Source organism: Suricata suricatta, chromosome 3, assembly GCF_006229205.1.
Source record: "Suricata suricatta isolate VVHF042 chromosome 3, meerkat_22Aug2017_6uvM2_HiC, whole genome shotgun sequence".
NCBI classification, from domain to species: Eukaryota; Metazoa; Chordata; class Mammalia; order Carnivora; family Herpestidae; genus Suricata; species Suricata suricatta.
In genome coordinates this window covers 42,467,467-42,491,052 of record NC_043702.1, presented here as the reverse complement: position 1 = coordinate 42,491,052, position 23,586 = coordinate 42,467,467, and the positions used below count along the sequence as shown (strand labels likewise).

At 40.6% G+C, this 23,586-nt stretch overlaps 1 protein-coding gene and 1 long non-coding RNA gene across 4 annotated transcripts in view; one reads left to right on the top strand and one right to left on the bottom strand.

The window, feature by feature from the left end:
- The window catches only part of LOC115287617, an 11,776-nt gene extending 11,520 nt beyond the window's left edge, over positions 1 to 256 (bottom strand). Inside the window, exon 1 of the long non-coding RNA XR_003906567.1 lies at positions 165 to 256. This is a non-coding gene — a long non-coding RNA (uncharacterized LOC115287617). The remainder of the gene's footprint in view (positions 1 to 164) is intronic.
- The window catches only part of MFSD6 (major facilitator superfamily domain containing 6), a 73,801-nt gene continuing 50,215 nt past the window's right edge, over positions 1 to 23,586 (top strand). For 2 of the 3 annotated variants that reach the window (XM_029934231.1, XM_029934233.1), the window contains exon 1: positions 1 to 44. The gene's annotated coding sequence lies outside the window, so the exon portion shown is untranslated. Of the gene's footprint in view, positions 45 to 6,386; positions 6,407 to 23,586 lie in introns of those variants that run through there. The other variant, XM_029934232.1, reaches the window with a different exon arrangement.

Genomic DNA, 23,586 nt, shown 5'->3' with positions numbered 1-23,586 from the left:
GCCCCGCGCCCCGCGCTGCTGAACGCCAGCGCCGCTCGCAGCAGGTGAGTCGGGGCCCGGTGCGCGGGGAGGGGGCGCCGGCAGGGGCGGCCCGGCAGCCCCACCCAAGCTTTTCCTTCGGGGGCCGGGCCTGAGGACGGGGAGCCCCCCCAGGGCGCGCACACCTGCTGCCGGGGGCAGGGGGCCTTGGAGGCGCGGCTCCCGGGGCGGGCAGGTGTGGGTGTTTGGGTTCCCAGCCTCGCTCGCCCGCCGCTCCCTCCCTCCCCTCGGCTTCTGCGCCGGCTGTCATCTTTATAGGGCGCTGGGGAGGCTGCAGCCGGCACCCCTGGCGCCCGGCGCGGGCAGCACTTCCGCAAACGTAACTGGAGTAGGGAAAACAAAGGCGCTGCCGGAGGGAGCCCTCGCCGGGCGCCGGCAGCAGCAGGGGGTGGGGGTGGGGGCACAGGGGGGAGGGCTGGGCCCCGAAGTCCAGGCCCTTCTCCGCTCGGTCCCACTGGCGCCCTTGCCGTAAACATCTTTGGGGGAAAGGAGGAGGCGAAAACCTCCAGACGTCGCTAGTGACAAGACGGGGCCGCCTGTGTGCGGGGAGGAAATTGACAGCGTCTGATTCCCCAGGTGAATACATACACAAATTTGCCTCTCCCCTCCAAGCCTGCTACCGCCTCTTGCTTCTTTACTTAACTCTAACGTGGTGAAAGAGGTCCTTAAGCTCTTTGGAGATGCTAATGGGGGTTACTAGCCTTTCTGGGTCCTATTTATTCCCTACACAGCCCCCTGTTAAATTTAAGTAGGATACTGAAAAATATCAAATGCAACTTACCCCTTCATCTCTCTCTTCCCCACGTAGACAGACGGGTGGATTAATTTCCCTTAAGGCACGTACGCGGTGCATTTTGCCTCTCCTACACACATTCACAGCCACAAACATTTCCTTTTCATCCAAAAATATTTAGTAAACACCTTACAGAGCTCCTGGAACAGATGAAACCTTGCCTAATTGTTGTAGGAAAGAACCTTACATTAAAGCGTTGATGTTCTAATTCCTATTGGTGTCTAAATGGTTGTATGTCCTTGGGCACATCACATCTTTCCCAGCCTGAGTTTTCTCACATGTAGAAGGAGATGGTTGGAGAATATCGTGGCCAGGTTTCCCCTTAATTGTTCTAGAAGTTCAGGATTTTGTGGAAATCCAGCCTCCTCAATATAGATGAATTTAAGGGAAGGGTGGATCGTTAACCAACAACAGATGTGTATTTAGTAGATTCCTGGTGTCTGCAGGGCATCCTTCCCCAAGACACGGGAACTAGCCAGCTAAAGGTGTATACATCATTGATGGCTTGTTAACTAAAAGGAGAGGATAAGAACCCTAGTCATTGGAAGATTGGCTTTTGACACTTTAAGCTGCTGATCATTAGCAGACATGCAAGATATCTTCAGTTACTTAGTAATAGCCAGATGGCTTGTGTTTATCACAAGTTCGAAGTGAAATTTAGGGTTGCTTAGGAGGAGGTGGCTAGGACATTGCTATTTAGCCCAGTGCAAGACTTTGGGGGAGTAGGACAGAGGATCCTGTTTCAATAATGCATTAAAGCTGCTAGGCCTGTTTACAGTACTTTAGGCTCTTTCTGTTTCTATACAAATAAGGCAAACTAAAACACAAAGATAAAGCAGCAGGGTTTGCATGTGTTTGGTAGTGTGAGGTATTCGATTGTCAAGTCTATCTGGATTGTTGACAGTAATGAGGCACTTTTTGAGCACTTACTATGTTCAAAACACCAATCTTACACACTTAATTTCTAAATCTCTGAGAGATGAGCCTTTTCCCCCATCATTGTGAATGATGAAAAGGAAGCTGAGAAGAGTTAAAAGAATTTTCACAAACCACATAATCAGTGAGAGGTGGAATTAGGTTTGACCCCATGTGTCTGGCTCCAAAGCCTAGGAAATTTCCACACCTTGATCCTTATTCAGGACCCATTGGGCCTCACCACCTAAGCAGGTGCCCTCTTTTGCTTTTTGCCTTTGAAAATTAGCTACATTTTAATATACATGTATTACATATGGTGACATTTGTCTCAGATTATATATTTATATTGCAGTCATATTAATGCATATATATTTACCCATTTGTTCTCACTATTTTTAGGTTGAAGGCAAGTGTAAGAAACATGAAAATAACTAAAGATATAGTTTTTGGGGGACAGGATTTTTTGCTTTATTTCTTTTGATATTCAGTAAATCTTGATTTACCAATTGCCTTGTAGGGAAAGGGAGAAATACAATAAATGTAAATATGTCTGTTAGCTGCTTTGATACGTTGTCTTGGGAAAAATCAAGATACAGTTAAGTGAAAAGGCAATTGAAAAAGATTTATCTGCATATACTTAGCGGTGCATACAGGGACACATACACCTCATTGTCCCCAAACCACTGACATTCACTACCTGAAGGGAGTGGGATGGGGTGATGGGAAGAGGGTGCTTTTACTTTTTTCCTTATGAAGTTATGTTTAGTTTTTTTTAAGGGCCTGTATAGCCCAATTTTTTGCCCTAAATCCCACAGGACACATTGTATAGTATTTGGCCTGATCACTGACTTCAGTTAACATTTGCTTGGTAGCTGGTTTTCATTCTCCATATTTAGAAGACACTTATTTACCACTTTGTGAAGTGGCACTCTCTTAATTTAGCTGGCCAGGAAGCTTATGGAAACTATCAGAGTCATTTGTTAAGACAGTGTTTTATTGGTACAGAGTCCAAAGCAGAAAACCAAACCAAAACAAATAACTGAAATGTTAAACACCTAAACCTTGAGCCTGTATATTAATATTTGCCATAGATATTGAAACTTGTCTTGCTAGTCTGTGGCTCTCAATAGCTCCCACCACACCCACACCCCTGCCCCTACCTCAGCACCCACAAGACCTACCCAGAGTACTGTATTAAAAGTAGCCTCCATCTGCCTTGGTCCAATGTCAGGTAAATGCAGCTGAGCAGGGGATGTGCTGATGACTGTGTGGAAGGGACGTTTGAGGCTCAGAGACCTGAATATGAACACTGTATTATCTTAGGACCTGGTGGTCCTGCTGCACCTCAGGCAGCGGGGGAGGGGAGGAATGGGAGCGGATGGCCAGATGGAATGAAATAGAGGCTCTGAGAAAAACCATATTCTAGAGGTATGAGAGAGGAGGGCTGAGACACCGTTTTTGACTTTTGTCCTGGTGTGTGTTAGAAAAGACAAATTCGGAGAACATTTTGCAAATAGAAAATTGGAAAGTCCAACTTTGAATAACTTTGAGGGTACAGATTGATCTGAGACCAAGAGTGGGACTGGGGTAGAGTGGGAGACTGGCCCTCATGAGTCAGCAGAGGCCAGAGGGAGCTCTGGCATGGCTTTGTGGAGGATAAAAGAACTAGAAAGAGGAACTGGTGTTGTCTCAGCAGGCCTGATTTGTGGGTTACCTGTGCCAAGGGAAAGTGAGTAAGGAGCCTGAGGTGCTAGTTAGCTGCAGGTGTGGCTGTGTAGAGAGCCCTCCACGGCGCAGGTGGGCGCCCTCTTCTTCCCACAAGCTGCCTCAGCGTGGGCCCTGCTGCCCGTGGGGTGCAGAGTGGAGATGTGGCCAGCCGAGGAACCCTGGAACCCCGGGACAGTGCAGGAAGTGTCCCGATGAGCCCCGTGGCAAATTCTTCTCTTGTAACGGTGCTGGGTACTTTTAGGGACAAGGTTAAGGTAGAACACACTTGTGCCCAACGTCTCTAGCATAGTCAAGCTTCTGCAGCCATTATGAGTGCCTTTTTAATTCAATTTCAAAATATTTCTGTGAAGTTGTGTTTAATGAACAAATGGAACCCAGATTCACCTTGATGAGGGAGTTTGATTAAAAGATTTTATTGTTGGAGTGCCTGGGTGGCTCAGTCGGTTAAGTGTCTGAATTTGACTCAGATTATGATCTTACAGGCTGGTGAGTTCAAGCTCTATGTTGGGCTCTGTGCTGTCAGCTCAGAGTCTAGAGCCTGCTTCAGATTCTATGTCTCCATCTCTCTCTGCCCCTGCCCTACTCATCCTCTGTCTGTATCTCTCTCTCTCGCTCTCAAAAACAATAAACATTTAAAAATTTTAAAAAATGAAAGATTTTACTGTTATACTTCCAAAGGGTAAATAAAGATGACACACATGTTTTTTTTTTTTTACTATATAATCAGGTTCCTTATATTTTGAAGGTATATCTTTTTTTATTATTATTATTTTTTGTTGAAGTATAGCCGACATACAATGTTACATTAGTTTCAGGTGTACAACATAGTGATTCAACAAGTCTATACATTAAGCAGTGGTTACCACAAGAAGTATAGTTACCATGTGTCACCTTACAAAGTTGTTGCAGTATAATTGACTATGTTCCCTATGCCTTACTTTTTATTCCCATGACTTATTTATTTTGTAAGTGGAAATTCGTATCTCTTAATCCTCTTTATCTATTTTGTCCATCCCCTCGGGCAACCACCAGTTCTCTGAATTTATGAGTCTGATTCTTTTTGTTCATTTGTTTGTTCATTTGTTTTGTTTCTTACACTCCACATGTAAGTGAAATCGTATGGTCTTTGTCTTCCTGTCTGACTTATTTCACTTAGGATAAGACCCTCTAGGTCCATCCATGTTGTTGCGATTGGCAAGATCTCATTCTGTTGTATAGCTGAGTAGTACTTCGTTGTATGTATATGCCATACCTTCTTTAACCATTCATCTATCTGTGGACACTTAGGCTGCTTCCATATCTTGGCTCTTGTAAATAATGCTCCAGCAAAGAGATGTGCATATATCTTTTCCAACTTGTGTTTTCATTTTCTTTGAGTAAACATCCAGCAATGGAATTACTGAATCCTGTGGTAATTTTACTTTTTTTCCATTTTTTTTAACATTTATTCATTTTTTGTTTTGAGAGACAGAGACAGGGTGTGGGCAGGGGAGGGGCAGAGAGAGGGGGACACAGAATCCCAAGCAGGCTTCAGGATCTGAGCTGTCAGCACAGGGCCGGACACGGGGCTACAACTCACAAACCGTGTGAGATCATAACCTGAACTGAAGTCAGACACTTAACTGACTGAGCCACCCAGGCATCCCTGTGGTGATTCTGTTTTTAATTTTTTGAGGAATTCTCATAGTGTTTTTCCTAGTGGCTGCAGCAATTTACATTCCATTAACAGTACAGAGGGGTTCCCCTTTTTCCATCATGAAGGTATAAAATCTTTTAAAAATGTCTCAAAGCGAGGGTGGCTCAGTCAGTTGAGCATCCAACTTCAGCTTAGGTCATGATCTCATGGTTTGTGAGCTTGAGCCCCACGTGGGGCTCTCTGCTGTCAGCACAAAGCTGTTTCGGATCCTCTGTCCTCTTCTGTCTCTGGCCCTCCCTTGCTCATTTCCTCTCTCAAAAATAAATAAACATTAAGGAAAAAAAAAAAAAAGAATGTCTCAAAACCCTTGTAACAGGCCTTTTCTGTTGTCTCTACAAGTGAGCAGGATCAGCCCAAGGAGAATCTGACTTCAATTTAGCAGTTTCCTGTGACTTTTTAGAAACTCCATAATCAAGGGTACCCTGATTGTCAGTCAGCTGCCTTGTATTTAAAACAATGTCTTTTATATGTATTTTAAAAGTGATACATGCTCAGGGGGACTTGGGTGGCTCAGTCAGTTAAGTGTCCGACTCTTGATTTTGGCTCTGTAGTGGGCTCGAGCCCTGCATCTGGCTCCTTGCTGAGCATGCAGCCTGCTTGGAATTCTCTCTCGCTGTGTGTCTCTCTGTCTCTCTCTCTTTCTCCTTCTGCCACTCTCTCCATTCGCGCTCCCTCTCTCAAAATAAAATAAAACCTATTTAAAAGTGATAAATGTCCATTGGAGGAAAATCCAGCAAAGTATAAGAAAAAAAATTAAAATAACTCCTCACTTCACTGAAATAGCCCTAACATTTTGTTACTTTCTGCAATTTTTTTCTAAAACATATTTCATACGAAGTGCATAGACTTTTAAGTATAAACTCTGACAAAACATAGGGGTTTGTATCTTTTTTCCCCCCACTTAATGTGATGCTTATATCATAAGCATTTCTCCTTATTCTATTCAGTTCTATTACGTTCTGGTTTTTTTGTCCTATGGATATAAATTTGTATTTTTCTCTCATACGGATATACCACATTCATTTAACCACTCCCATTCCTGATTGCTTCTTGTGTTTCAGTTTGGATTATTATGAAAAGTATTGAAATGAACACCCTTACACCTAGATCCTGGCATTCTGGGAAGATTGTACTTCTCTCATTTGATGAGAGTACTTCAATCTTAATCCTTACCAGCACTGAACGTTTTCATCTTCAAAAGTTTTGGCATGGCAAGTTTTACCTTACTGGGCTAGGTAATAATTCTTTTTCTGAAATTTATAGCTCATGCTTACTCTCAATTTATCAAAGTTCTAACAGTGGAAGAAACAGTTTTAGATTACATATACTGGAATGTGTTAGGATATAAATTATTGTTTTAGATGATAGCATTTAGGGGATATAAATAAAAACCATAGGTGATAGCTATATGTCTGTAGAAGAACGTATTTTAAATTTTGCAGACTGTATTTTGATCTAAATTGTAAACTCATAAAAGGTGTGTCTGAGTACCCAACCTGACGGGTAGATTGTACTTTCTTTAACTCTCTCAGCTTCCTCAGTGTCTTAACGGTGTCAGAATGGCCAAGTAATAACACCAGTTTTATTGACTAATCTTTCATCAAATACCTATTATAATTATAACATTATTTTACATATATGTGTGTATGCATGTCAATGCTCTAATCTAATGTTATATTACTAATACTTGGTGTTGTGTTTTTTTTTTATAATTTTTATTTGTATACAGTCTCCTTTTTTGTGTTCCTAGTATTTTTAGATCTTGAACCCACAGTCCTATACCAATATATTTGCCTAAGTCCTTTTCTGAAAAGATTTGAGAAAAAAATTGTACCTGTCTCTGCGTATAATAAGGGAATCACATAACGAGGTTTAAAAATAAACCAAAAAGTACTTTAGTGAGATTGTTATTCATTTTTTTTAAACTAATTTATCTTCCATTTAATTGTTTAAATATAGCAAGCAAAAATTTATTGAGGAAAGTCTTTTTCTAAAACCTTAAGTCAGGGCGCCTGGGTGGCTCAGTCGGTTAAGCATCTGATCTCATGGTTAGTGAGTTTGAGCCCTGCCTCAGGCCCTGTGCTGACAGCTAGCTCAGAGCCTGGAGCCTGTCTTTGGATTCTATATCTCCCTCTCTCTCTCACCCTCCCCTTCTCACGCTGTCTCTCCCTCTCAAAAATAAATAAATAACATTTAAAAAAAAACTTAAGCAAATGACTTCTTTCAATACCAACCTTTTAGAAATCTTTTGTTTCATGCTTTGAAAAGATAAGTCTAAGATTTTCCACGTTAGCTTCTTGGCAAAGAAACAAAGATCTCATTTATAGCCACTAAAATAGTAAATAATTCCATAAGATTACGTGTTGACTTGTGGTGGTAGCCAGGTTCCCTGTGGTGGGTGCTGGGTACAGGGTACATGAAAGTAGTAGTGCTGGTAGGGTCCCTGTCTAAGGAGATGCATGACAGAAAGCTAAGAAGAATTGCATGAATACTTACCAGAGAAGTAAATGTATGATGGTAGCGTCAGTGCACATTTGAAAATGAGTAGAACGTGTATGTGTGACACATTCATTTTAGTGCTTTCAGACTTCTGGCAAAGACTCCGGGGCTCCCACAGGTTGGGACTGTCACCCGGAGAAAGCAAGTGGCTGTGCTTAGAGGGAGAGTGAGTAGGGAGGCTCTGGATGGGCCAGTCTTGGGAAACATGTTGCTGGCGTTCCAGATTAAAAAAAAGAAAGAGTTTCCTCTAATTTAAAAGTGATGCACTCTGAGGGTGCTTGGCCGGCTCAGTCGGGGGCATGTGACTCTTGATCTCAGGACTGTGAGTTTGGGCCTCACGTTAAGTATAGAGATTACTTAAAAACTAAAATCTTTAAAAGTAAATAAAAGTTCTGAACTTTGTAATGCCTGGGTTCTTTCAGCACTCGTGCTTCCGTAGTCAGGGTACTACTGCTGTTTGGAATATTAGATCGGTGGAGAAACGGTTTCTAAGCCTCAGCAATTGAAGTGCAGTGAGTATTGGAAACACAGCCTATCCATAGTTTGTTTACCTACACAAGCAATTTCCTTGCCCTTTCTGGCTGTTGATTGTTGTTTAGGGAGAGATGACTGTGTTTTGGTTCTATTTTTACAAACCTTCTGTGACCCTGCTGCCCCCACCCCAATATCTTCCTTTTCCTTCATTTTTTAAAATATTTTTTAATGTTTATGCATTTTTGAGAACGAGAGAGGACGGGCAGAGAGAGAGGGAGACACAGAATCCAAAGCAGACTTTAGGCTCTGAGTTGTCAGCACAGAGTCCTATGCGGGGCTCGAACCCACAAACCAAGAAATCATGACCTGAACCAAAGTCAAATACTTAACTGACCGAGCCTCTCAGGCGCCCTCTCTGTTTCCCTTCTTGAGTATCACCAGCAGCGTATTCAGTTACTTTCACTCCCTGTTTGAAACATCCATTGGATTTTGTTGTCGTTGGAGAAACTCACAAGATCGAAATATCTTTTAAAAAACATTCTGTTCATGTTGTGATTTGAACTGTTACTTGTTCTTCACACTAGGCTTGTTTTAAGGCAGGAAGTTTATTTGAGATGGAGAAGGAAATGAGGTTCTGAGGCCTGCTTCAAATTTATACTAGAAGCTGCTGGCACAGGATTTAACCAGAAGCCTAAAACAAGCGGGAACCTGCTTCCAGGACAGTTGATAAGGTCTAAGGACCTGAATTACCAATTTTTAAGTGACATTTGGTTGGGTCTTATGCAAAGTGAAAGTGAAAATCCCCTTGGCGGTTTTTATTACTAAAGCCACATTTAGGATTCAAGACCATTTCCTCCCCCACAACCACACCCGTAAGAGATGAGAATAACTTTTCTTTTTACCCTTTCAGCAGTATGAAGGGAAGTAAGTTAGGATTTTGGCTCCTATCTTTCATGTTTATTGTTACAAATATAATTAAAATGTCCCTACAGGTGACTATATTTTAAATGAATAGGTATTTCTGGTCTGGAGATACCTAATTATCATTCCGGTCCCTAATCCAACAAGGTGTTCTCTAGTCAGTGTGCTTCCTCTCCCCCTGCCCACCCCCCTGCAAAAAATAAACTTAAATTCGCAAGCACTTATGGATAAAATTCTAGCCTAGTTCACAGGTGGTGGCAAAAAGTTGTAGAATACTCACTTGGGAAGGATGTGTCTAGAGTAATTGTAAGTGGCCCAGCATTTTAGTGAAATATTGTAGCTTGAGGAACATGATCACAACCATCACCAACAACATATGTGGTTTTGAGTTAGAAAAATGCTTTCTCAATACATTATTTCATTTAAGCCCAAAAATCCATGTGAGTTAGTTGACTTGGGTTTGTGTTTTGATCCCCATTTTACAATGAATAAAGGCAGGTTCCAAGAGGCACTGATGTGTCAAAGCCAGGAGGGCAACTGGAACTTTGCACATCCTAAAATTAATCTCTGTCACATTAAACTTCAGTAAAATATTATATATACAATATATTATCATGTGTTTGTCAAAAATAATCAATCTTTATTGCGAGCCTATAAGAGTAAAGGGCAGTATGCTAACCACTGGAGTCCTCATTCAAGGAGTTTATCATCTTGTTGGGAAGACAGGAAGTACCTCTAAAACAGCAATAAAATTACCATGGTGAGACCAATCTCCAGGAGTAGAGAAAGGAGTCAGGAAAATACTGTTAAGTTTATTTTATTTCCAGATGTTATAAAATATTACATTAGGTACAATTCATACAGTACTATCTAAAGTAATTCTATCACAGAATATTAGTACTTATAATTAACATTAAGACCAATACTTTAAAAGGTCCAATGTTAGGAAATCCTTAGTAGGGTTGCAGTAGCAAAATCCTGCCATTCTGTTTTCCTCACTGAAGCTATAATAATCTTTGTAAAATACAAATGTGGCCATTGTGTTCTATTCTGTTTTGTTCTCTTCAGTGGCTCCCTGTTGTGCTCAAAATAAATAATACCAACAAGTTCTATATATTATATCAGGCACTAGGCTAAGAGTTCAACGTGCTTTCTGCTTTTTCATCCCCCCAGCAACCTAACAGAAAAGTATGATTACGTTTGTCATTTTGTAGATGGAGAGACTTTGAGAAGCAGCTTCTCCGAGGCCACAGAGCTAGTCAGTGGCAGAGCTAGGATGGTAATCTCTGATAGTCCCTCATCAGGGACCCTTTAGGAGCATGTGGAAGGCCCTCTTGCGCCGGCCCTCACCTGGTCTTGGGGATTACTCTCTCATCCTTAGAGACTTCCTTGCAGCCCCCGCCCCTCCCTCACCCAGGGACTCCTGTGTCCACACTGCTTCCTCCTGTTTTAACATATAGCACCGTGTCTTGTGGCTGTGCTTACCCCTGTCTCTTTCTTCCCACGGGAGTTGATAGCAGGGCCTGGGTCTTTACCATTTGAATTACTGATCACCAAACATGCATCCCATCCAGCTGTTGGTGCTAAATTTTTATTTGTTAGATTGAAAAAAAAAGAACATTTTAATTTGCATTGTAAGCCTCTAATATGGTATTTTGTGTTCTCCCCTGTCATCCCTCAGCCTGATTTGCAGGGCCCTCTGTGATCTGTTGCTATCTGCTAGCCTCAGATGCCCTTCAGCCCCAGTATTAACATTTTAAGGATCTTCTGTTATTTCTTCACCCCCCCCCCATCCTGGAATAGTTTGAATAGTTTTCCCTTTCATCTTTGCCCAAGGCAAATTGTACACATCTTTCAGGGTTCAAGGTAAGTCCCTCATCTTCTGACTGAAGTTTGGGCTCTCTGCTCTGAGCCCTAGAAGCATCTCATTTTCTGTTAATTATGTGGTGCTATGTGGCTTCTTGTCTGTTATTCTTGTGATTCATCATTTAAATCTTCCTTGTGTTTTTGGCTCATCTTGTCAACAATAAAGCAAGTCTTTGAGGCCCAAGACCCAAGTTTTTGGCATGGCTGTCTAGTAGCTACACAGTGCATTGAGACGTAGTAGCATGCTAAGAACATTGTCTGGATTTGAACACCAACTCTCCTTCTTACACCCAGTTGACCTTGGGCTAATCATATACTTTCCCTGTGGCCCATTTTACTCATTGTCAAGTTGGGAAGTAGTCGTACTCACCCCAGAGAACTATTGGGATTAAATGAGTTAATACATTTTAAACCCATAGCAGATATTACTTAAGTGTTGTTGTGTTGTAGTTAGTAATAATTGTGATAATAATACAGCCTGCTGAGCCCTTATTAGAGTGAAAAATATGTTGTCAAGATGTCCAGCCACAAGGTATGCACTAGCCACTGTATGGATCAGTTTGTCACCCAGCAGACAGGTTTTGCTATGACCCTGGGAAAGGTCCACCAAGAATAACAGGGATGGCGGGTTCTGGATTCTGGAAGGAGTTTCAGTCTGAGTGGAATACTGTTGGCAGCAGCTGTGGGGAGCAGTGAGTCTCTAGAGGGTTCAGGCTGGGCTTTGGGGAATGAAGCTGGACTGGCAGGATTAAAACCAGTTTTGACTCTTTTACAGTTTGGCTGAGCCATTAAGAAGCCATGTCAAAATGCTCCAAAAGGAAGAGGAAGATTCTAAAATAGTCATTCACCTCTGTCTGTCCTAATGCCCATGTAGCTTGTATAACTGTTATAAAACCAACCTTATGTTTCTTTTTCATGACATTGACTAAAGCTCTAGCAGATGCTAAAGCAAGCAATCCTTATTGAAAAAGATCTGTTGGAATTGAACATGAATGCTGTGCCTCTGAGGAGATCTCTTTCTGGAAAATTCTGGGGGTTGAACTGAATGTTCAAGAATAGTGCCTGAATACCAGCATGCTAAGACTTGTTTAGAGTGGTTTCTCGTGTCTGTGCTCGTAATAAACCGCAGCAGTAGTTACAGTCCAGCCCTGGGACTCACACTGATCAGTGATCTAGAGAATAACAGTTGACGGTGCAGAGCTAGCTCTGAGGGTCCACAAAGGGATTTTCCCATTTTGCAGCTCAGTGCTGGTCTCTGGTCTCTGGGCAATACTGAGTTATGATGGCATTGGTGCTGGAGAAATGTCCTTTCTGTGTCACCCAGGGATGATTTCCTTTCCGTCACTGATAGTAATGCTTGCAAGTCTGACCTTTAACAATGTTTAAAAATTTTTTTGTTGGAGCGCCTGGGTGGCTCAGTTGGTTGAGTGTCTGACTTTGGCCCGATCATGATCTCACTGTTCCTGGGTTTGAGCCCTGCATCAGGCTCTATGCTGACAGCTAGCTCAGAGACTGGAGCCTGTTTCCGATTCTGTGTGTCCCTCTCTCTCAGCCCCTCCCCTGCTCATGATCTGTCTCTCTCTGTCTCTCAAAAATAAATAAATGTTTAAAAAAATTATTAAAAAAATTTTTTTTGTTAATATTTATTGATTTGAGAGAGACAGGGGGAGAGAGAGAGATGGAGCATGAGCCTTGACCTTGACCTTTGATAATTATTATTCCACACAATATATTCAGGCTTAAGGTTTTTTCCACCTCCCTTCAAAGTCGAATCCATTTCCATACTCAGTTTCAATTTACATTCATAATGAAGAAAGCTATCAATTTTAACAAGAATGATTTCATCACCTCTCATTAATAATTCAGAAATACCTGCTATTTGAATGACTCAGTGTAGGTACTGATAGAATGTCTTTCCAGGTTTTAAAAGGCTGTGTTATATTTTCACAGTAATGGTGTTGATTACCAGCATTAGAAAGTGCTAGGTGAGAAAACTTTTCTGTTTTCCTAATAAATAAAAGCTGTCTTATCCAGGTAGGATTAACAGCAAAACTACGATAGATATTTCCCAGAGAAGTTCATAAATTTTAATTCTGGGTATGATTTGCAACATCTTCTCCCCTTTTTAAAAGTTTCTTTTAGGGGTACCTGAGTGGTTCAGTTGGTTAAGTATTCTGAGTTCACCTCAGGTAATGATCTCAGATCTTGTGAGTTCAAGACCCATGTCAAGCTCTGTGCTGACAGCTTAGAGCCTGGAGCCTCCTTTGGATTCTGCGTGTCCGTCTCTCTCTGCTACTGTGCTACTCACACTCTTCTCTTTCTCTCTCAAAAATAAAGATTAAAAAAAAAAGTTTCTTTTAAGCAAATCTTTTTTTTAAACAAACATGGGCTCTTTTTTTTTTTTTAATGTTCATTTATTTTTGAGAGAGAGAGCGAGAGCGCGCACACAAGCTGGGGAAGGGCAGAGAGAAGCCGGCAGAGGATCTGAAGCGGAATCTGTGCTGACAGCAGACAGCCTGCTGATACAGGGTTTGAACCCACCAACTGTGAGATCGTGACCTGAGCTGAAGTTGGTTGCTCAACCAGCTGAGCCACCCAGGTGCCCCTCTTTTAAACAGATCTTTCAGAGTCAGAGGTTTAAACAAAGTGTTAGTTTAATTGGTTCATGTTGTTAGACCACTTCATAAACAAAATCTCTCCTTGGTTTGTAAAGAGATTAAGTACTTCATCCAGCATGTAAATATTTTTACTGCTCTTTATACTTGCTCTATCAATCCTTGTGGCAAATTACATGTAATCTAGGTCAGCCAAAGCATGGCCTTCTTTGGGACATATTTTAATTTTACTAAAATACAGACGTTGTTTTAGTTCACTTGCTTTTTTTTGCCCCTGATCCTGTGACCACACAGATGAATATACTTAAACTGTATTTTGCCACTATGTTTTAAATGTGATTATTTTGGGGTGCCTGGCTGGCTCAGTAGAACATGTGACTTTTGACCTCAGGGTTGTGAGTTTGACACCCATATCAGGCATGGAAACTACTTAAAATAATACATAAATAAAATTAAAAAGTTTAAAAATATAAATGAATGTGATTATTGGTTCCTTTTCCTCAAAATCTAAATGTAACCTGAAAATATCAAGTCTAAACATTAATGTCCTAAAAAGAGAGTAAAAGTTTTCGTTGGTGTATATTTTTAGATTTGAAATTCTTATAAAAGTTACGGAATGTGACATTCACATAAAGGTTCAGACTGTTACAGGAACATTCCCTTACCTACTTTGCATTTGTTTGTACTTTGAGAATGACTTACCATCTAGACTCCTGTAACAAGAGACACCTTGCATAGCCTTATGATAATAAAAAAATCATTTGAATAAGATGGAGAAGAAAGAATGCTTTGAAAGAAAGTCCCTCACCAAGGTTGGAATCAACACCCTAATGTTAGATATTTTGCAGCTTTGAATTTGCATTTGGGCGTCAGTTCTCCTTATCACTTGGACAATTCAGAGACTTGTACCCTTTTAAAAGGACTTTGTGTCCTTTCATGACCTCCTTGTTAAAGACTCAGTGGTTGGTTTATGGAGGATAACTGATTAAAGGCCACCAGATTGGAATCACAGTCAGAATACATTCTGAATAATTTTGAAAACGGTCTTTGGTCTGTCGTGGAAGGGTACTAATAGCTGCTTTCAGTTACTATCTTTTGTAAAGGTAAAGCTCATATGACTGCTTGTTTCTTTTTTCTTTATGTTTATTTATTTATGTATTTTGAGAGCGAGCATGCACACAAGCGTGAGGGAGGGAGAGAGAGAATCCCAAGCAGGCTCTGCACGGTCAGCGCAGAGCCCAGCACAGGGCTCGATCCCACGAACTGTGAGATCATCATCTGAGCTGAATCCAAGAGCCGGACACTTAACTGAGCCATCCAGGCACACCCTAATTTTTATTTGTATTTTTTTTAAATTGTAATGTTTATTTTTGAGAGAGAAAGAGAGAGTGTGTGAACTCGCAGGGAAGGGACAGCGATAGAAAGGAACAGATTATTCTAAATGGGCTCTGTGCTGACAGCAGAGAGCCCGATATGGGGCTTGAACTCACAAACTGTGAGATCACCATCTGAGCTGAAGTCAGATGCTTAACGGAGCCACCTAGGCACCCCTAGTTTTTATTTTTTATGGCAGAATACAAAGTGGTTTTTTTTAATGAACTTTTTTTTTAATGAACACATTTATAAAGCTTCCTTATAAGTGAAACAACCACCAGATTCTGCACCATCCCTCATTTCCTGTCCCAGAGGCAACTACTTTCTTGCCTTTTAGGCCACTATTTTGATATTCACCTGTGTATTTTTAAATACAAATGCTTGTATTCTTAACTCTTGATTTTTAAATGTAGGCATTATCTACTGTCTTCCCACTGTGGAAAATATGGAGCTAAGTCGTCTTTTCTGCCTCAGCTGTCTATACCTGTTCAACCTTCTCATTCCCTATCTTCCCACTGTTGTTATGTGGTGATTTTTTACTCTTTATATTAGTAGGATTGTGTAACCACAGTTGAGACATGTAGTAAACTATAGTTATTTTCTTTTCCTGTGCAACTTTTTGTTTTCTTGTAATGTTTTGCTTACTTAACTTTCTGCTTACCAGAGAGGGATTCATGGCTAAACACCTCACCAGCTATCTAGTATTCCTCTTGAGACATCCAGATGTCTTGTTACTCAGAGTCCTTTAACTGTCAGAGGGTCTTTGGGAGCCTTGAGACCTGCCCCCTGGTAGACCTGCTGCCCTGTGTGTTGGTGCACAGCTGTTACTCCGGGATCTCGGCCACCAGCGTGCCTGTGTCCCTTCGTCTGTCTCCCACATCAGGACTTTTTTTTTTTAATGTTTATTTTTGAGACAGAGAGAGACAGAGCTTGAGTGGAGGAAGGGCAGAGAGAGAGGGAGACACAGAATCTGAAATGGGCTCTAGGCTCTGAGCTGTCAGCACAGAACCCGGTGCGGGGTGTGAACCCTACATCAGGTCTTTAATGTCCTGTATCCCATGTCTTTTTCTTCATTTAGTTCCTCCCCTTTTTTTTTTTTTCAGGTTTCACAACCTTAGAAACACGAGATGTACATTTTTTGAGAAACTGAGAATGTAAAATGTCTTTATTTCACCTAGAACCTTGAATAATAATGTGGCTGCCTGTAGCTTCCAGTGTTACTGTTGACAAAATCTGAAACCATCTCTGGTTCCTGATCCTTAGTATGTGACACATTTGATTCTCTGAAACTTTGTGGGGTCATCCGTTTGTCCTAGTGTTCTGAGATTTTAATGATGTGCTTTGGTTCAGGTCTGTTTTATTCCCCACGCTGGGCACTCGGGGTTGTCCCAGAGAATTCACATCTTCCAGTTCTGAGAAATATTCTCCTAGTCTATAATTTGTCTTTTCCTCCTTTTAGTAGAGACTTCTACAGAACAAATTTTTAAAATTTGATGAAGTCTAATTTTTTTATAAATCATGCTTTTGGTGTTAGATCTAAGAACTCTTTGGCTAGCATTACAACCTGAAGATTTCCTCCTAAGTTTTTTTTCCTAAAAGTTATGTAGTTTTACATCTTATATTTAAATCTGTGATCCATTTTGAGTTAATATTTGTAAGAGTTACCTTAAGGTGGCGACCGAGCGGCCATTCTGCTGTAGGTTGGAGAAGAACTCCGTGCACCGACAACCCCCACCCCCACCTGCAGATCTGGAATGTCCGGCGCCAGTTTGAAAACAGCCAGTCAGGAAGCTCCAGCTTCCCATTACCATGACAGAGGAGGCAACCTATTCCATCCCGCCACGTCCCTGAAATGCCCTTATTTGATAGTCTGCCCTCCCAAGATCAAACCCGGAACCCTCTCACCCATAAAAAACCCCACCCTTCCCAAACCAGACGCGGCTTCCCTGACTCCCCACTCCCGGGGTCATGGAACCTCGCCCGGGAATCGCAGATCCCAATAAAGGCTTTCTTGGCGCCGTAACTTGGTCTGTTTCTTTCCTCCTGTCTCTGCCTCCATCTATTAAATCTTACAGTGTTCATATAAAGCATGAACATGATCTGTCTCTCCATTTTATTTACTTATTTATTTATGAGAGGGGGCACAGTGAATGAGAAGGGGGGGGAGAGAGAGAAGCGGGGCTCACCCAAAGCAGGGCTCGAGCTCTCCCACTGTGGGACTCAACCTCATAGACCATGAGATCTGACCTGAGCTGAAGTCAAATGCTTAATGACTGGGCACCCAGGCACCCACCATTTATTTAGATTTTTACTTCTTTCATCAGCATTTTGTAGTTTTAGCATATAGTCCTGTGTGTTAATTTATATTTAAATATTTCTTTTTTCTAGGAGATTATAGATTTCGTGAGATTTTCTACAAAGTCTCATGTAGGGTGCAAATAGAGACCATTTCTTTCTTTTTGATCTGTTTCGATTTCTTTTTTGTCCTTGTTGAAATGCCATTTGATTTTTGACAGATCAAAAAAGAAAAAAATGTGCAACACTATGTTGCATAAGAGTGGTAAGACCGGATGATCTTGCTTTGTTCCTTTAGAGAAAAAACACCCTTTCACCATTAAGTATAATGTTACCTGTAGGTTTTTGTAGATGATTTTTATCCAACTGAGGAAGTTTCCCTATCTTCCTATTTTTCTGAGACTTTTCACGAATGAGTGTTTAATTTTGTTAAAATCTTTTTCCACACTGATTAATAGCATTATGATACTCTTTTTCTTCAGCTTGTTAATGTGGATTTACATTGATTGGTTTTTGAATAAACCAATAATTGCACTAGCCTTGTATCCTTGGAATAGAGTTCACTTGGGCAAAGTGTACAATTCTTTTTGTATATTGCTAAATTTTCTTTTCTAACATTTTGTTAAGGATTTTTATGTGTATGTTTATAAGGAATATTGGTCTGTAGTTTTCTGGTGTTTGCACTTTCTTATGGATATAAGCCTCTGGGTTCATAATTCTTTTTTTTTTCATTTTTAATGTTTTATTTATTTTTGGGAGGGAGAGAAACAGTGCCAGTGGGGGAGGGGCAGAGAGTGAGGGAGACACCGAATTTGTAGCAGGCTCCAGGCTCCGAGCTGTCCGCAGAGCCATATGCGGGGCTCAAACCCAAGAACTGTGTGATCATGACCTGAGCTGAAGTTGGTCACTGAGCCACCCAGGTTCCCGATAATTCTTTTCTTTCACAAAATATATCATGCCACTTTTTCTTGGTGTGTAAGGTTTCTAATGAGAAATCTGCTATCATTTGTTTTTCCAGTATTGGTAAATTGTGAGTCTTGTGTCATTGCTTTCAGGTTTTTTTGTCTTTGATTTTCAAGTTTGACTATGACATGTCTTGGTGTGGGTTTCTCTAGTTTGGAGCGCATTCAGTTTCTTGAATCTGTAGGTTTTTTGCCAGTTTGAGAAGTTTTCATCTTTTATTTCTTTGAGTACTTCATATGTGCCCTTTTCTTCTTCTCTTTCCAAGACTTTGGTGAGTGAATGTTCAATCTTCATTATCCCACAGGTCCTTTAGGCTCCGTTAATTTTTTTTCCAGTCTGTGTTCTCTATGTTGTTCAGATTGTGTAATTTCTATGTTCTGTCTTTCAGTTCGCTCATTTTCTTTCCTCTTCTCCATTCTGCTGTAGAGTCCATCCATTGAGTTTTTTATATTTTGGTCATTATCTTTTCCAGTTCTAAAATTTCCATTTTGTACATATTACATTTTTTGCAGGGACTTTGTATTTCTGTGCTTCAGCTTTCTTCTTATTTTTTTAAGAGTGTTTATAATCACTTGCTGAAGCATTTTTTGAACTCCCATTGGTTCTTAGTATGATTTTTTATTGAAACTTGGACAGTTTGGGTATTATGTTTTGAAACTGTGGGTCATATTTAAGTCTTCTGTTCCAGCCAGATTTCTCTGACATGCTCTAGCAAGAGAATTGGAGACACTGCCTCAGTACTGCCAGACCGAAGTAGAAGTCCAGGTTCCGCACTTAGCCCCTCGTGACACCTGAGGGTGAAGGAGCTCCTCATCACTGTCAAGGAGAGAAGGTGCTCGGGCACACCGTTAGGTGACCACTGATACCTCACTGGCTGGAAGGATAGGCATTAGGTGCCTCAGTATTGCTCCCTCTGTGGCTTCCACTGAAACCACAGTGCGGGGTGGTGGCGAAAGTCATGAGTCTCTACTAGGCCTCTTCTGACACCACCCCAGGTAGGAAAGGTAGCGGTATCTTGTTCCTAACAGGTGGGGGTGAAAGTTCAGGATCCCCTTGTGTTCTCCACAGACGCCATTGTGGGGATGTGATCTCATCAGCACCTAGCAGTGATGAAAGTCCCAGCCCCCTACTGGGTGTTCTCTGATGCCACCTCAGCTTAGGGGTTGGGGTGTCCTCTTGTAGCCTGGTGAGGGTGGAAGTCTGGGCTCCTAGGAAGTGGAGGTGGGAGTGAGGCCACAGTACCTGGCAGTCTCCCTGTGGTATTTGGCTGGAGTAGAGCAGTTATGACCTAGAGTTTTCTGCATTTTCCCCTCGTCCTTCAGCCAGAGAGGACTTTGTTCTTTGTTGCTTGTTTGTTTGTTTGGTTTGCATTCATTGGTATTTCCAAGTTTTTTAGCCCCACTTATCCCCATATTCTTTGGGTACCAAGGTCCCTAGCAGGTCTGCCTTCTTCTGTCTGCCTTTCAGAGTCTTCTGTATTTGCTTTATATTTACAGTCCAAGTTGTAGTTAGCAGAGTAGAGAAGTGTGTCTACTTCATCTCTTTGGAAGCAAAAATCTACCCTACCTTTTAATACCATCAATTAGTTCTGCCTGCTTTTATAACTCTGTATAAATAGAATCATACGGTGTGTGCTCTTTTGCTTCTTTCTTTACTCAGTCCCTATTTTGTTTGTGAGATTCACCCTTGTCATTGCATGAAGTTGCAGTTTGTTCATCTGCTGTAGATAGGTTGTTCCTAGTTTTGAGTCATTAAAATTGTTCTGCTGTGAACATTTTTGTAAATCTTGTGTGGTGAATAGATTACTGCTTAATACATATCTAGGACTTGTCGTCAGGTATACACATTCAGGTTTGATAGCTGTTCCCAAACTTTTATCAAAGTAGTGTATTGATGTACTTTCCTACCAGCAATCTATGAGAGTTCCGGTTGCTCTACATCCTCACCAACATTGGTATTATCTGTCCTGTTTCTTTTAGCCATTTGGGGAATATGTTGTATTGTTGCATTCTGTTTTAATTTGCTTTCACTGCTCATTTTGATCAAGTTGAGCATCTTTTTACTATTTATTTTTCATTTGCGTAAGCTCTTTTCTGAAGTGACTGTTAAGTCTTTTATACATTGTTTTCTGTTAGACTATCTGATACCTTTCTACAGATTTTTAAGAATTCTCTCTATATCCGATACATTCTTTTGCCAGGTGTGTGTGTGTGTGTGTGTGTGTGTGTGTGTGTGTGTACACACACACATATAAAACATTTATTTCTACCAGAATACCTTATTTTACTCTTTGGCTTGACATTTCCATGTTTAATGTTGCATTTTTATGAAAGGAAGTTTTTAATTTTAATGTGGTCAATTTATTTTTTCTTCCTTAATGCTTAGCACATTTATATCCTATTTAATAATTCCTTGTCTATCCTAAAATCTTCAAGATATTCTCTGTGTTTTATTTTTATTTTACCTTTATTTATTTATTTTCAATGTTTTAAAAGTAAACTCTGTCTCCAATTTGGGGCTCAAACTCACAACTTTGAGATCAAGAGTCACACATGCTCTACCAGCTGAGCCAGCCAGGCACCCTGTTTAGATACACAGTCCATATGGAATTGAGTTTGGTGTGTGAAGGGAAGTGGAAGATCAGTTCATTGTTGTTGTTCTTTTTTCTAAGAAGTTGACTCAAATTTTTCTTTAATATCATCCCTTACTTTGTCATGTATGTTCTTTTTCCACAGAAAAATTTCCATAATTTTCATTCAGACATTTCCTTTTATTTTCTCATCTTTGTTCTTATTTAAAAACATGTATTACCTTATTTTTGTTTCATAATTGCATTTCTTTTCCTATTTCTGAAGATAATATATTTAGAAAATACTTTCCTCCTCACATAGCTCCTATTTTCTCCACGTGTGTGTGTGTGTGTGTGTGTGTGTGTGTGTGTGTGTGTGTGTTTCTGTTTTGGTTTTATCTTTTTTTTTTTTTTTAAGTTTAATTTGAGAGAGAGTATGAGTGGGGGAGGGGCAGAGAAAGGGGGACAGAGGATCCCAAACAGGCTCTGCATTGACAGCAGAGAACTCCATGTGGGGCTTGAACTCACAGATTGTGAGATCATGACTTGAGTAGAAATCAGATGCCCAGCTGACTGAGCCACCCAGGCACCCCTATGGTTCTATCTTTGATGTAAGACTTTCCTCAAATGTCTTGTAATTCTGGATGACTGCTCATATTCAGTGACAGGGTTTGATGACTTTGAGCTTCTATGTAGAGTGGTTTGGTGAATGTTTAGTTAGGGAGGCTTTAGTATCAGAATCTCCAGAGAAGAACCTTCCAGCTTCCTGCCTGGGAAGAGAAAGCCTTGGGAGAGTAAAGGGTCATGGGATTAGGAACAGGGGTTGGAATCCGATGTATATGTTCACTTCCAGCCCTATGTTCAGTTGGGTACCCCTGCTCTCAACTCCAGCTGTTCTGTATGACAGCAGAACCTCTGTTTTCTCCTCTCCAGAGGAAGAAGCCTCCACGTGGAGTGGAGGGGGGGCTTGGGGGTCCTGAGTTCGGATTTAGATTTTCCGTCAACTCCATTGACAGCAGCCTTCCCTCCCTGCCTCCTTACACCCCCCCCACACACACACTTCCTTGCACTTCAGCCTGATATGGCCAACCTAAGAGCCTTTGGAGCATTCTGAAGAATAAATTATTTTACTGGCTTTCCCTACTGTCAACCAAGGTTTCTGTTTACCAGAACTACTAAATTATTTATCAATTGTCTAACTGTATTCTGGCTTCCAGAATCTTATTTTATTTTTTCCATTTATGGGTCCTTTAATGCTCCTCACTTGGACTTCTGGATTTTGATTTTAAAAATGTGTGTGTGTGTTGTCATTTCAGTGGGGTTTAGGGATGGAGGTCAGGTGCGCACAATCTGCCATTTTCACCCCAAAGTGTCATGTAATTTTAAACACGTGAAAAAGAACAAATATTTCTTTCAAGTTTGAGCTCAGAAATGAAAATAATTTAGAAAATAATTCCAAAAGAAAATTATTGTTCTTTTCAGGTGATGAGACGGGAATGGAGCTGACTGGGTTCAGGGAAGGCATTAATGACGAAAGAAAAATAAACATAGAACGTGGAGGAAAACCTTTCAGCTGGACAGCAAAAGATTGGATTTTGCTTTTTCCTCAAGTTTTGTAGGGAAAAAAGGTTCCTTTCACTCCAAGAAAAAACATGAATTGGGAACTAGATAGAGTTGGAGGCTATCCCATATTGTGAATGCACTGAATTCCACTTAAAATGGAATTGTTTACTTAAAATTGTTAATTTTATGTGAATTTTACATCAAATAAAAAATTGCTTAAACCTCAAAATAAGAGACACACAAGCATTTTCAAAACTTAACACCTATTTGACAACTGGCTTTTGGGGGTAAAAGATAAGTTGGCATATTGCACAGGTCTCATTAAGTTGTGTTTCTATTGTCTGCCTAGGGGCTATTTTTAAAATGTTTACCAGTATGAATGTTAGAAAGTTAGTCTTCATTTTGGGTAAAGGGAGAGCAAGATCGATTCCAAGGGGTAGCAAGTGAAGTTAAAGGTGAAAGGAATTAATATGTATTTAATGTGTATACCTCCGACATCAGAGTACATTCATTGCCACTTGACAAATCTTGATGCAAACAGGACCTCTTGGCTGTTTAATTCTCTGTATCATGGAAGAAAGGGAAATTCTGAAGGACTGTGGCACAGTTCCTAAAAATTTATACCATGGATATATTACTTATCATTCCTATGAAACACCCTGTCTTATAAAAAGATTTAATAGCATTTTATTACCCAGAATGTAACATTTGGCAGTTTATTGTGGCCATAATATTAGGGTTCAAATCCTCACTCTACCACTTATGAGTCATTTAAGCTTACCATGCCTCATTTTTCTCATCTGCAATGTGGAGAAGATAATAGGGATATTGTGATCAGTATGAATTAATACATTTAAAGATCTTTATATGTTGCCTGGCATCAAGTAAATGCTCACTCAGTAATTAGTATCTGCCATTTTTATTTTTTCTGACATTTTTTTATGACATTTTAAAACTACAATCCATAAAAACACATCTGGAGAAACGTATGCAATATCAACAGTGTAAGGACTGTCTCCTACCAGTAGTCTATCATGGCTGTAGTGACCAACTCCAGTCGCAATGTGCATTTTGCTCCCTCATTCTTATCAAGTTTGTAGTTGTGGTTAAAAACTTATTTCTCGGTTTCTATAGAGACTTAATGGTTATAGCTCCCGTTATTTCCTAAAAATTCTACCCCTCATAGTGCATTGGATTTGTCTGAAGAATAAAACCAAGAAACTATAAATAGTATTTATTTTCAGTTCTCTATATTTGGTTTAGACATAATCCCTAT